At 46.1% G+C, this 14,622-nt stretch overlaps 1 protein-coding gene across 4 annotated transcripts in view; it reads left to right on the top strand.

Moving 5' to 3' along the window:
* The first annotated feature begins 6,401 nt into the window (after window positions 1-6,401).
* Window positions 6,402-14,622, top strand: part of LOC133393245 (uncharacterized) — an 81,822-nt gene continuing 73,601 nt past the window's right edge. The window contains exons 1-2 of one of the 4 annotated variants that reach the window (XM_061657172.1): window positions 6,402-6,557; window positions 7,453-8,176. The gene's annotated coding sequence lies outside the window, so the exon portion shown is untranslated. The other 3 variants (XM_061657175.1, XM_061657173.1, XM_061657174.1) reach the window with 3 other exon arrangements.

Below are 14,622 nucleotides of genomic sequence, written 5' to 3' on the forward strand. Positions count from 1 at the left end.
GTCATGGCTTTTGTGCAATTTTCGCCATGAATAATGAATACCTGTAGGGCAGGCAGATGAATGATACCCGCAATGCGCACACACACACACACACACTTACACACCCCGTTCGTTTCGAGGGCGCTTTTGCAGACATTTAAACCCAAAACCCTCCCTCTCTTTAACGGCTTGCTTGGATAGCAGGTTAGCGCGATGGTAAAAGGAGGAGCTGAAGGAGGTTCGATTCAAAATGTATGCACAGCAACGATGTATGTGTGTGTGTGTGTCTCGTTTTACACGCTGTTCGATGCAGTCATACCTGCTGCTACGGCCAAAAAGCTTATCCGTTTCCCGAGTTTCGAAGGCTCATCATTATTATCTTGCAGCAGGTCGGTGGAGGCGCCCAGCGCGGGCGTTACGGGCGTGACGAGGCACGTGGCGCGAGGCGTTACGGTGGCGTTACTGGCGGAGGGGGAGACCTAAATCAACCAGAACCACCGCGTACGAGAGTTGTGGAATGTATAAAGAAGCAACAAAAAAGAGAGAGGTTGGTGTCGAAAGGATTGCATACATTTACACACACCCACCGGGGTCGATTTGTGCAAACGGGTAAAGGAGAAAATCAATATTTATCATTTCGTAGGAAGGGAAGCTTGAATGATTCTGCCGGTAGGTTGGATTGCTGTGCTGGAAGCACTTTTTAAAGCGATGACGGTTGATTGAAAGCGTTTTTTTTATAGTGCACACTGGTAACACGTGAAATTGAACGTGAATTCAGAATGTCACTGGCAGTGGTAAAGAAATCGTTTTTTGAGAAATGCGCTACTATCAGCACTAGGAATCTAATCATCTTATGCATGCGTGGCGGAGAAGTCAACTACTTTCAAGGACGCGTTGTGGTGCACTATTTTCCATTTCTTGTGCACTCCACCTCTTCCCTTTTTACCCTTTAAAGTGAAACAGCATTGCGAAACTGAGCTCCGTTAACGATGTGTTTCCACTGATTTGATTCTGCGTTTCACACTCAATTGAACAAATAATGGTGCTCACGTGTGGTGTGCCGATCGAAACGAAGCGTTACTTCCGGCGCGGTATATTTGTGACCTCTTTTGTGTAGCAGAAATTGGAGTCAATTTTTGGGGTAGGCGTTAGGCGTAGGATTATGTCGTGGAGTCGACGACATCATACCCTGTCCCGGTTGAATGACTGTTACGTGAGTAGCTCGATATGAATGTAAAAAATGTATGCAATCGCTTTATGGCACACTTACTCTTTTTTATGTGTTTTATGTGACGGTATGAGCAGTTGAAACTTTTAGAGGATATTTTTTTGAACGGAAAACACCGTCAGACACATTAAGTCCCGATGGGCCAAAATGACTTCAACATGATTTTTAACATGATGGAAATCAGCCCAAAAGCCATTCTAACGCCCCCACACACACACACACTCTGTTACCCGGTACTTACACACTCATTTAAGCTTGCTTACGGTTGCTTTCATGCTCAGCCGAAGCTGAAGCTTGTCAACTAACCCTCATCTTCTCATGTCTGCATGTCATGTACTTTCTGCCACAGCATGTACTCATCTAAAATTGCCCGTCGCCTTTTTACCACCCCTCCACGAAGCTGTAGATCCCGTTGTGGTGCCTTTTCTTTTTTTAGAGAACTGAACAAATTGAAACAAATCCTCACTGCTCGCTTATGTGTGTGTGTGAGCATGTGTGAGCCATTGGGCCCATTCGAGAGGGAAGAAGAACAAGAGGTACTACAACTAAGCGTACCCGCGTAGTGCCGTTGGGGATGGAGCAAGAATTATCGACCACCGTCGAAGAGCTTAGGAAGACATGAAGACGTTGCGACTTTTCTTACCATTTTTGTTGTTATTGCTTCGTCGTTTTCAACCGGAAGCTCTCCCACACGGCTCGTCCACCAAGAAGAAGGATTAGAAACGGAATCGCAAGAGCGAGAAAAGAGGGCAGTTCCTTAAAGAAAAGGGGAGGAAGGCGCACGTACGGTACACAAACGGCTCAATATGCCAAGATGAAACATCTTTGTGCCAAATGAAGACGTGCAGGCGGCTTACGTGTAGGCGACGACGTAGCAAAAGAACGTGTGTGTGTGTGTGCGATGGTTGGTCGCTTTCACGCGGAAAACTGCGTGGGAATACCAGGTGGTGGTGGTGATGGTGGTGGCGCAAACTTTCTTTAATGGTATTATCAAAGAACATGACATTCATGAGCTGGGGATGGGGTCGGTGAACGGTCGGAAAGGATGATAACGGGTGCTCGTTTTTTGCGTACTTCCCGTCAACGTTACATTACCCAAGAAGAATGAAAAGAGAAGAAATACATTTTAGGGAAGATTAAGGTACTTTAAATTTGTTTAGAACTCGTTTTGGGAGGCTTAGTGAGAAGAGGCTAAGGAGCCTTAACACAATTTATTGAAAAGTTAAAGGAACTTTATGTGTTTAAATTTATTTAATTTACTTATTCATAGAGTCAACACCTTGATAGAGTTAATTTCATCAAAATAATCAAAAGAATCGCTAAACGATTCACAATGAAGTGGTCTCGTGGTGCAAATTGCATAATTGTAGGCGTCTTGCGGCGCTAATTGCATAGCTTTACAAATTCGCCGTAAAGTATGCAATCTACATGTCAGCCTGAGTTGGTTACTCTTTCAATCATTACTAATTATCATTATGGTTCTAAAACGGCTCAATTAAAACCCAACAGCCCTCCCAGACGACACGCACGCTCGCACCCACAGGACTTGGACGAATTTAATGATTGGTTTAGTCTATCACGATCAAGCAAATATTATTAAAAGTGCATAACCATAAAGCACACACACAACCTCTCATCCCCACAAACCTCGCCACTCACAGCGCTGAAAGTATTGAAGCCCTTGTTTGTACTTGATTAAGCGGAACTTGTTGCATGCTAAAGCCACGAAGACGAAGGAAGCGTTCATGCTACGCCCATACGGAGTTGCCTTGGCTTTTCCCGTCTGCCGGGGATTCTTGCGAGACTTACGCCGAGCTCCAACGGTTGAAGGGGGTGAATGTAATTACGCTGTTGATACTTAACACCTCTTCCGGGGTTTTGCCATCGTGCTTCAACCCCCACTCCCCCCTGCACACTCGTTAACTTACACTCTTTTGCCGTCGGTTGGAATAGAGAGGTTGGGGCAATTAGACGACTACAAGCGTGGCAAGCATGTGGCTCGTGCGATGGCGTGGCACCGCCGAGAAGATGTTACTACTTATGGGTCTCGCCGTTCACTTCGCTTGTGCAAAAAAGGTATCTGATTAAGATGTACTAACGCTGCGCGGTGCGGCGTGGAAGACAGAGTCTAATGAAGGATCTGGCGGACCTGGAAATTAGGCGAATCCTGTACGGGTAAAAGTGTACCTTCACACACAGCATCTGCACAGTGCCCCAGCGTCAACATCAAACTACTGCTAAGTGAAGAATAGTGTGGAACATGTGGCTTGACGACTGGGTCTTCTGTCTTCTGTCGGTGGCAGTAGTGGTGGTGATGGTGCAGCAATATCATCTTAAGTACCGAGGACAGTCCGCCCGGGAAGCACACGGGAAACACGGGATGATGCTTGTTTACTCTCGCACCCGAATGTCGTTGGCTTGTTTGCTTAGGCATAATGACTACGAAAGCTCTTAAGTGATTGAAGTTTCGTTTCGGAACCACTCTCCCTGCCCGTCTGGTTGTCTTCCGCCCTCTAGATGCGGTCCTTTGCCCGGTCAGAGTGTGTGTGTGGTGATGTTTGTGCTTTTCCTTTTTTCTTGTGTGTTGCATCCCTTCCCCCTCTTCATGTGCCGGTATATGTGTGTATGTGTGTGTTTGTCCTGCTACTGAAGATGCCACTCTCCTGGTGCGGTTTCGAGAGCGAACGTTTAGGAACAAACGGCAACAAGCGGCCGCGAGAGGGTGAGTGTGTGCGCTATTTGCTCTTAATAGAAGTTGGAAGTCATGTACCCTTGGCTGAAAGGCTCTGGCGATAGTGTCTCTCGGTATCATTACCCGGTTAGGTTTGGGGGGGCGATCCGGAATCGATACACCAAAGGCATCCCCCTCATCCTCTTTTCCGCCGATCGATAAAAAGGGGGCATCAAAATGGGCCATTTTGCGAAATGACGCGACGTGTTCCATTTCAACGAGCTGGTTGTGGGCCGTGCACTTACTTTGCCTTTCATTTCTCGGTACAGATTTCAATAATCAAAAAACGATTGGAAAGCCAAAACGAAACAGCAAACACACACACACAGTTGAATAACTTTCAACGATCTTCAACTTTAACAACACGTACATGGCTCACAGGGAAAAAACAAACACGGGGCGGGTAATGCAATCACAAAGTGGAAACCTTTTCCCTACAGTTTCTGAGTGGATACGAGAGGCATGCAGTAGTAGCACGTTGGTAGCTCCCTTTTTTGTTTGACGAAACGCTCTCTCCCGCACACTCCACGGCACGGCATTTGAATGAAATTGAACGGTTCGATTCGATGGGATTGTGATTAGATATTGAGTATTTGTATTGTTATGATTAAATATTCGTTATGCTTCGGAGCGGATGCATGTTTGCGCGCCGCTCTGCTGTTGACATTAGGCAGGCTGTACGTGTGTGTGTGTGTGCCGAAGCGGGGTGGGAAAAGGAAGCGAGTGAAGGAAGAACCTTTGCCTTGACAGGCGTGAGAGAACGCTGGGAAAATGCACAACAACAAAAAAGAGAACCTGTAGCTTAACATGTTTGATACTCAGTGTATCCTGGTCACGGCACCAGTTGTCCACTATATGAAATAATCTCTTTAATAACATTATCACACCATTATCACACCGTTGCAGAGTGATTAATTTAAACTTCAGTGCCTCGATTAACCAGACAGCAAAGTATGCAGACATACTAAATCCTGGTCACGGCACCAGCTGACCCGCGAAGCACTCGGTGGCGGAACCAAACAAACCAATCATTTAAAATTTACCACTCTAACACGGTGACCAACGAACAAATTCTCCGAATCGCTAAACATGTTTAGCGAATTTCTGCTCCCCTCCCCCCATTCCCACAACCTTGTCCTTCGGAAAACAAAAAAAGACATTAGCCCCTTCACTCCGGGCGTCAGCATGCAGAGTTTTGGGACTGCAGTAAAAATTAATTATCGCAATTAGTTTAGCGCCAGGGTTCGAGCACTTTTTTCTTCTTCCCTTTCGCACTCACTCTACTGCTAATTATTTCGAGGCTTTGTTTGCCCTTGGCTGTGGCTGTGGCGTTAGTTGAATTTGTTCCCCCTTCTGCTTTTTCCCCTTTCCGATTGGAGTAGCGTATCATTTTCCATTAACGTTAACGTCAGCCACTCCAATGTCAATGTTCGGGTGCCCGCAGTTTGGTACCGTTGGATGCCTTCATTTAAGCTACCCGTAACCGTTATTGGGTCAATAACTGCGGCCTTACCACCGCACTGCTAGCACTCGATGGGCTGTAAGAGTGTACGCGCGTGTGTGTGTGTGTCTGTACAGGAATGCTAACTGCTGCAATTGCTCTCCGGAACGCATGCTGGGAACGCGCCCTTCGGTTCGGCGGCGACCCCCCAGCTCCTGCGTCAAATATTACAGTAATGACCTTCGACGTCCGCCGTCGGTGTTGCTGCTGCCTGGCCGGATTTTGCAGAGCTCCCCCTGGAAAATGGGAGCAGGTGAAAATTTCCCTTTTGCACACACACACACACACACACACACAGGCACACAGGCAAAGGTGAAGCAAGCGAGTCTCATCAGTCCGTATCCGATCAGCAGCTCTCTATCCCGGTGTGGTGCAAGATGTGTGCGAGATGCGGGACGACAGCTCGCTTGTTGCTCATGTTCGTGCCCGTGCACGAGGTTTCACGCAAAGGAAGGCAACGGGAGGGCATGGATGGCGACGTTACAGCACCTAGTTTCCCAGGGCGGGAAATAGTTCTTGGCCGAGGTATTTGCCGTGCACTGCCGAATCGCGGTGCCGGCGAGAGAGCGGGCTATAGCTCGGGTCTTTGTAAAAGGAGCGCGAGAGAGCGAGAGCAGAGCGCGTGAGAAGATGAGGTGAGTTTGGAGCTCGCGAGCTCAGAGAGGTGGAACGCTTTCCCGCCAACGGTTTGAAGTGGAGTTTTGATTGCATTTCTATTTTTAAGAAGTTTAATATGAATGTATATGTATTAAGAGATGATAAACAATGATTAAACTACATTCTGACACATGAATATCAATTGTTTGAAGCTAAAATACTGTTTTTATGGACTATATTCCTCAATAAAACGGTCAAACGAATTCAAAATCCCTCCAAATAAGAGCGACTCTCTCTACCATTTGCAAAGCGCTCTCACACTGTCATCCCTCTCCCATGGCTCTCTCTCTCTCTCTCGCTCTCACTCGCAACAAAAAAGGGCGCAAACTCACCACAAAACGGCTGTTGATTCGCCGTGGTGAATGGTCGTCCTATCGTCGTTGGTCGGTCCGTCGTTTGGAGCTCGCCTCGTGTTGGCCGTTTTGCTCAGGCCGTGCTCGTTCGTGCAGCCAACAGGCAAGGTAAATCGATGCTGTGCGTGCGTGCACCTGCCCGTGTGCAAGTGGATGTGTGCGTGTGCGTGTTTCTAGCAAGAGCTCCCCTACGCGGACTGGTCTAATCGGACTGGCTGGCTGGCTGCGTTTGCTGACTGACTGACTGGCAGAGCTCGTGCGTGTGTGTTTGCAGCTTACTGCTGACCGTTTTCGCTACGTTTTCCCGTCGTGTGACGGCAGCAGCCTCAGTGCGCTCAGTTTCTTTAGGATCGTAGTTTGAGTTTTCCGTAATTTTCACAGTGGCGCACCACAACTTCAGCATCGGCAGCAGTGTCAGCAGCAGCAAAAACGGTTCTTGCAGAGTCGTTAGAAGTGTGTGATTAAGTGTGAACGTGAAAGTAAGATAAAATTTGCCTGATACAGATGGATTTGGTGGTCGTACAGGTGATACGTTAAAAACGGTGCATTCTCTAATTACTCTGCTTCTTGTTCGAGCCCGAAATTCCATCCCAAAAACGAGGGCGAAACGCGCTTCGGCTGGCAGTGCTGGAATTTTAAGTTGGAAAAACATGGAGTTGAAATGTGACCCAGAAATTGGGTGACGGCAGTGAGCATGCACAAGCAACGAATGTAGTTTATATCTGCTGCGGGTTGTGGGTGGTTTTGAAAACACAGCAAGCAAACAGAAATCTTTTAATCAACGGAAAGTGCACCAACCCATTCAAAGGCTTGAGCGTAAATGGAAAACTGCATTTTGCTTGCTTCGCACAACGGATTCAGCTGCAAACAATCCTGTTCAGACATGCGTTGAATGGTGCAGAAAAGCAAGACCGTGAGTCCTTGCCGCAAGCTACTTAACATGATTTACATGATGAGTGGAAAAAATGAAATCAAAATCCCATTTTCTTACCCCCTTTTATAGCTGGATAGTAGTGCGCTAGTGTTCTGCATTTCTGCAAAACTGCCCAAACGGAACGAAGTGCAAATAAATGATGAATAATTGTGTCGACGGGCTGGCGTGTGGCTGGCAATAGTGCGTAAATTAAAGTTTAAAGTGTGTGTGTGTGTGCGCGGTGATTCACGTGTTTCTTTTTTTTTTGTTTGTCTTCACGGTGAATGGAAAATATATATAAATTTATGATAATGATTGCGCACCTCGCACCCACCGTAAGCGAAGCAAAGTGATTCATTCCCGTTTTTGCTGAGCGTGTGCACGTGTCAGTGTGTGAGTTTTTGGTTCATTCAGCCAGTGAAAACCTTCTTCCCTTCAGTGCAGTTTTTGAGGCTTTTCGTTTTGTTTGGCAAATGCAGCCAAAATGAGGTATGAAAAAATTATGGGAAAGCGTTAAAGTGTTGTGCCTCGGTGCGAGGTGTGCAGTGCAGTGTTTGTTCCGTTTGATTTATTGTTAATTTGTTAAACAAGTGTGTTAAAGTGGGTGTGCGTGTGTTTGTTTGTGAGCTGAGCAGTGCTGAGATGCAGTGTTTCGTCAGCATTACCGCACAAGTGCATGGTTAAGTGAGAGCCGCAGTTGCAGCATATAGCACTATTGAGCGGATCACTAGAAGCGGCGGAAGCGGCCAGCCAGACGACGACGCAACGCCACATCTGCCACGAGCGCACATCTAGCAAGGAGCATCAGCAACTAGTCAGTGTAACAAAAAGCGGGATCAATTTTCATTAAAAATGCATTAAAATGGGGCTAGGCGGGGAGGGCATGAGCGCTATGGGTGGGTGGGTTCCCTCGGGGAGACGAGGCGGTTTGACACAGAAAACCATATCACCGCGTTCGGTCCTGGGTTTGGGGTGCACTGGGGTATACCATCATGGGAAAAGGATTAGATCTTGGTCTTGGGTGGGATTATTAGTTTTGAGATTGAACGAGTTCGACAAGGCAAAAGGACAGGGAAAATTATGAACAAGGAAAAGGAAGAAAAATGGAAAAGTTACATCGGCCACAAGTTGGCACTTGTTGCCAGGTTTATTATGCTTGTGGTTGTACGCCTGTTAACGACAGCGAAACCAGCAAAAAATCGCTTATAAGTGGTGGAAGGGAGGTAAATTTCTTAATAAACTACAGAGAGTTTCAATTTTTAGTCCCTCCCTTTCTGCCTCCTTATCGGCGTTTTACCTCTCTAAAAGTGGCAATGAAAACGATCGCAAACCAGAGCGGAGAAGATAAAAGTAGCTTCATGAATAACAGAAGCAAAAAACATCCTCCGTGCGATGGAGGAGAGAGAGAAAGAGACAGAAAGCAGCCTACTCTTGTGGTCGCGGCCAGTGGTCATAAAACTCATCAATTTATGGTTGATATTAATTTTCATTCCACCTCCATTGAGCCTCACGGCACGCGGAGCGCACAACAACGCACGTTGACGCTTAAAAGAAAAAAGGGGGGGGGGGGGGCGAGCACATTGCAAATTTCTTCCGATGGTGAAAATGGCCATCATTTTGGAAGCAAAATAAAGACAAAAAAATCAGCCCGCCCATCTGTGGTTCGACACGTTTTAGTTGTCGTTTTGTGCCAAACCGCTTTCGATACTTTCCACCGACGACGGTAATCGACGCTGATCGTGTCTCGAAGCGCTGGTTGGTGTAAAATGCCTCCCCCTCCCACCCAAGGTAGAAGAGAAAACACACACACACACAGTGAACAGTGGAGCAGATTTTCCTCTGCCTTTAATGATATTTCCACCCCAAACCTTCTTCCATCATCGTTTTTTTTTCTTTTTTGTTCTTCTGTCCAGCATTCTTTCTTTGCCTTTCCCTTGTCCAGTTCCTGCGTCGTGGGACTTCGTTTGAAGTTTTTCCCCCCGGCCAACGGCTAAAACCAACAACATTACGGCAAGAAGACGGCGTACAGCGTGGCGTGAAGTGGAAGCTGACAGCGTAAAGTAACTGTTGCATTCGGCAAAGAATGCCACTGCTGGTGCCTGGTGCTGGTCAAGTGAGTGGAGTAGTGTGAGAGGAATTTGTGTCTCCTGTACGTGTGTGTGTGTGAGTGAGAAAGAGAGTGAGATCAAACACGCGAGTGATAGTGAAGCGTGAAGCTTGTGTGTGTTACGGAGTGTGTAACCATAGAATGGGGTGACGACCGTGCATGGTTAAGAGGGTATGCAAAAAACACGACAAGGAAAAGTGGATGGAAAATATGGCTACACAAAGATAGACACACATGCACACACATGCACAGGGTGTGATGGTTGAAAGGTGTTGAAGCGTCAACCTGAAGGGATAAGCACAAAAAAAAAACAACATATTTTTCGCTTTCAGACGCAGCAAAGGCAGATAAAAAGGCGCTTTTTCCTTCGCTTCTGTCGACTTCGCTGTCCCCCGTTCTGATGGTATAAAGTGAAAATTCTTCCACTGAAAAACAGCGTGTGTGTGTGTGTTTGTGAAAAAGTGTATGAAGTGAGTGAAGTGTGTGACAAGCAATCGATCGACCGAACACTTCTGTTTGGGAACTTCTGCTGAAGCGTGTGTGTGTGGGCAAAAAGGACTATTTGCACGAGTGCGCTTCTTTGTTTTTCACACTAAAACGCAGCTAGAAAGCAGTAAAAAATCATTTAGAATGATGTCATTGTTCAGTACATACTACTAAGACGCGTGTGGCGTCCTCTGGTGGCAATAGTGAGAAGCGTTCTAAGTGTTCTTCTAATGTGTAACAATTCCTCAAATATTTCTCAAAGAAAGATATGAATTCGTGTTTCACGGGAAGGAGTTTTTTTCTGCGCGTTGCCAAAGTCATCAAAAAGTTCTTTCTGTGTTAAAGTAAAACTCAAACTTCACCGTGCACATGTGGCTTTATTACCCCGGTTTTTTCAGCATTACCACATGCTGACCTAATTTATTCCATCCTTAAAAATGAAACACGCGCCCAAGAAAATCAATCCTTCAAATCCAAATCTGTAGCTTACTCCGCTTGCTTCAAGCACACTCCTTAAAAAGCACAACTCACACAAAATCCGAACCCATCTTCCATCACCATGTGCGCGTAAACAAAAGCAGCAGCTAAGGCTAAAACTCCTTCCCCTTCAGGGAGCAACACGGAAAAAGGCGCAGCAGAAAACATCCCAACAAATGGGTACGCGTTTTTCATGCGCAGGTAGAGCTGGTCCTGATCCCTCGGCAACAACGCCACGGAAACCGAAGATGAGGCAAACGCGGGGTAAAGTAAGATACAGTCTGGCAACACATCGGTGGACGAGAAGGAAAATATGATCCATATAATTTATGGGTTGCGCGCGCTTGGTGTGGGCGATTTGGTTTCTTTTAAATACGGAACTTTCTCCGCCCCAGTCGATGCGCAATGATGATTGCAATGCTGTCGTTGCTGTTGTTGTTCTTCAACAGCACCACCAGTGTACTTGTGAGAGTTTGAAAGCTCGCTGACTGGAACATAAGCTGCGGAACCGGCGGACTGGAGCTGTATCTTCAGAGCCGATTGCCAACTTTAGAGCCCGCAATCTCGAGTCTCTTCTGTGGCGTTTACTCGGCCGCCGTATGTGTGTGTGTGTGTATTTAAATGATGTGCCACTGCGTACATATGTACGTTCGTTTTAATGCCCCAGAAGCGAGCATCTTCTGTGCCTGGTGGAACCGGGGTGTAGGCCTCGTTGCGCGTTAATGGCGGGCCCGGGCTTCAACCGGGAGTCTAATCCAAGTGGAAAGCACATACGCCAGCAGCAGCAGCACACACACACACACACAGACGGCCCCGTTCGACACTAATTCCCTGTGCCTTACGGAGGCCCAACGACGAGAGAGCGGTGCTCGAGTAGCGTGTGAATATTTTATACTCCACACTGGATAATATCGGTTTTCGGATGCTTTAGGGTGCACGGCTTTTGGCCCGATCCCGCGCACGGTTCACTCCCCTCTGTAGTGCCGGGTGTTATTAGGCGGGGGCAAAAGGGAGTGAGTTTCGATGTTAATTAAATCCATGTACGGGCACCGGCATTAATTAGCCTCTCGCCCGACCCGACAGTCCGGGGCCGGGACCGGGCCAGGGCTCAGATGGTCAGACAGTGCGGCACCAGGCGCCTCCACCAGGAGCCGATGTTTCGGGACGGGCGTGGGAAGAGATAAGCAAAAATTGGCTACCCGGTAGGCCAGCCGAAAGAGAAAGAGAGAGAGAGGCAGAGTGTTCCGGTAATGGGTCTGTAAATCCATTCGGACCCAACTGGAAAAATGGAAGGGGAGGAAAAAACGTGCAAAGAAGAAGCAAACAAAAAACTGAGAGGCATCTAGAAGCAACGAGAGAGCGAGACGAAGGTCGAGGATTATCGCTGGCATTAAAGATGAGCTGTTATTAAAGAATGTTGCTCTTGAGCTGTGGGGAGCCCTTGAAACAGAACCCCCTTTTCTCCAGTCCCGGACCCAGTAATCAAGAGCGGACAATTAAAAACTGGATGCTCCAACGCTAGTGCGGTGCTGCATAGTGGTCAAAGTTTGTTGGGAGGAAAATGTTGTTTCCAAAAGGATGGTAAAACACAGGAAAGCAACCCTACGACACCGGGTAGAACGGGCTGAAGTTCAATTGGTGTGTGTTGCAGGAAGAGGGTCAAGCAGGAGAACGAGGATGTTAAAACCGTGCATTGTTTGCTGCAAAGGTGAAACATTAAGCTGCAATCCAATAAAGCGTGTTTGGGAAAGTTTCTTTGCTCGTTCACCCATGCAGCCCAGTCCAGCGTGATGAGGCGGAGTTTCAGGATTATGATGTAAAAGTTTTCTGCCCACAGTTTTACACATAATTACATTATTAAATTACAAGGGTAGAGAGGATTGCTCAAATAATTGAAAAAAAAAAACTGTAATTTGCATAAAATCTAATTCCATTTTACATGCCAAACAAAGTGCACAAGAAAGTAACCACAAAATGGTTATTCAAATAACGTATTTGCTCTTTTCTTCCTCACTGTCAATAGAACCTACTAAACCGAAAACGCAATTTGATGTGTCGTGCTGCCCACGTGTTTATCTTTACTTTTCACCAAACGTTCTGTAAAGGTCTCGGTGCATCCTGAAGCATCAGTGGCCGCATCCTGCCGCTGCAAGCGAGCAACTGCTGCTGTTTATTAAAACAATTTCCTGTTTGCACACTTCCTGCCGTCCCAAGGATGTCCTTGGCCATTGCAGCGCTTCCTTGAAGGTTGCAGCATTTAGTCGCGATTTTATAGGACATCCTTTTTTTTGTGTGGTGGAAAGAAATGCAGGATTGCTTTCGCAGCTACAGTGAACACACTGTGCAATGTGTTTCGAACGAATTTTGCTTTTTTGTCAGAAAAATATTTGATTGCATTCTTGCTTGTCCGTTTTTTATCGTTTTAAAGAAAAGAGCGATCATTCTTGTGTGACGTGTAAAAGCAAAACACAATCTACAAAAGGTAGCTCAAACCCGTGAAAGGTTAGTTCGTGCTCTCGAGACTGCAGCATTTTCTGGCAGTCATAAAACTGAAGCCTGTTTCTTTTCTTCAAGGAAACACTCAAATTTGGTATCGTTACAAAAGCTTCACCGTGACGTTAGCCCGATTTTGGAAGCGAAACGTGATTGTCCGCCACATCCCGGGGAGTGTGCTTTTTCCACCGAACCATTAGTAGATTTTGTGGAATTTATTGCGCGCAGAAAGAATCAGTTTTCTTTTTGTTTCCCTTTTCTGATGCGGAGCTACAACATGGCGTGCATAGCGAGCAATCGGTTTGATGTTAGCAAAGAAAGACAAATGCTTCTCAGAAGCCGAATAAAAGTAAGCTAATTCAATTCAGCCCCATTTCCCGCTACTGCAGCATGAAATGACGCTTAAAATCGGTTTTCAGATGTTCCACCAGCATCTTCATATGGATGATAACAGACACAGAAGCTTATGTAGACAATGCATAAAATCAAACTATTTCAAACCGTTCACCTAACACACACACACACACACACACACACGATCAAATGAATTTGAATTTCGTTTCATTCAAAGCTCCTTTTGGCTCTTTTGTATGGTAATGTGTGAGTATCGGGGTGGTAGTGTGACTGTCGGAGTGGAATTTATTTTATTTGAATAATTCTGTTTTCCCGCTCGTCGTCTTGGGACGGGGCTTCGATCGATATCGGATAGGGTTTTTGTGGGATTTTGCTCGAGTGTGATCCTCTTTACATTTTTATTCCCCGCAGAGACGCTCCCGTTTGAATAATATGGCACATAAAGCTTTCGAATGATGAATTGAAGCACAAAACAGTAGTGAGAGCCGGCTGTAAATGTTGGTGTAATAATATAATTGACATCAATAGGATGATATGATAATAATGCAGCTTTGTCTGATCATATTGGACGCTAGTTACGATAGTATACTTCACTCCATCCACGGGCATTCTCAGTCCCCGGCCAAAAAAATTCGGAAAAAAGTGAATAAGCGGTTCAAATCCCTCGAGGGATAAGCACCCTTTTTCTTACCACATTGCTTGCAGGGTACTACGAGGTTTCTCTCCCAAGCCAGCCTCTATCCCATCTCAGCGAGTGAGTTTTCACAAACAACAAATATTGACAGTGAAATATGCACAAAAACAACCCGCCAACCCGGTCCTTCGATGGTTCAGAATAAAAACACAAAATCACACACAAAGAATAAGAAAATGTAAAGCGATTTCCATTTCCCAGGCTGCCGAAGCGGTGCCGCACATACACTCGCTTCTTTATCGATTGCCAAGTGGAAAACATTGACAGGATCGTGCAGTGAAAGTGAAACGAATCCTTTCTGCTACATTCTGACAGCCCGATTTCGTATGCGTCGCTCTGGGGGAAAAGGAACGCTTGCTTGTCTGATTGGGATTGTTTCGGGATTGTATCTTCTTTCATTGGATTGTGTGAGGGGGGTTTTATTTGTTATTAATTTTATGAGCATTTCTGATAAATAAATAAACAGGATGGTCACAAGTTTCGTGGGAGTGTTTCAAATTATTCTCAGAAGAGTGAATTGAAACAGTGATTAAAACGTCATATTTCATTCTATTGTCTCTCTCTCTCTCTCTCTCTCTAAGCTCTGCATTTAACCCCTTTGTCAAATTATTCCACACGAAGAAAGTTATCTTCATTTAGCACCCCCTTC

The sequence above is a fragment of the Anopheles gambiae genome, chromosome 3, assembly GCF_943734735.2.
Source record: "Anopheles gambiae chromosome 3, idAnoGambNW_F1_1, whole genome shotgun sequence".
Lineage (NCBI taxonomy): Eukaryota > Metazoa > Arthropoda > Insecta > Diptera > Culicidae > Anopheles > Anopheles gambiae.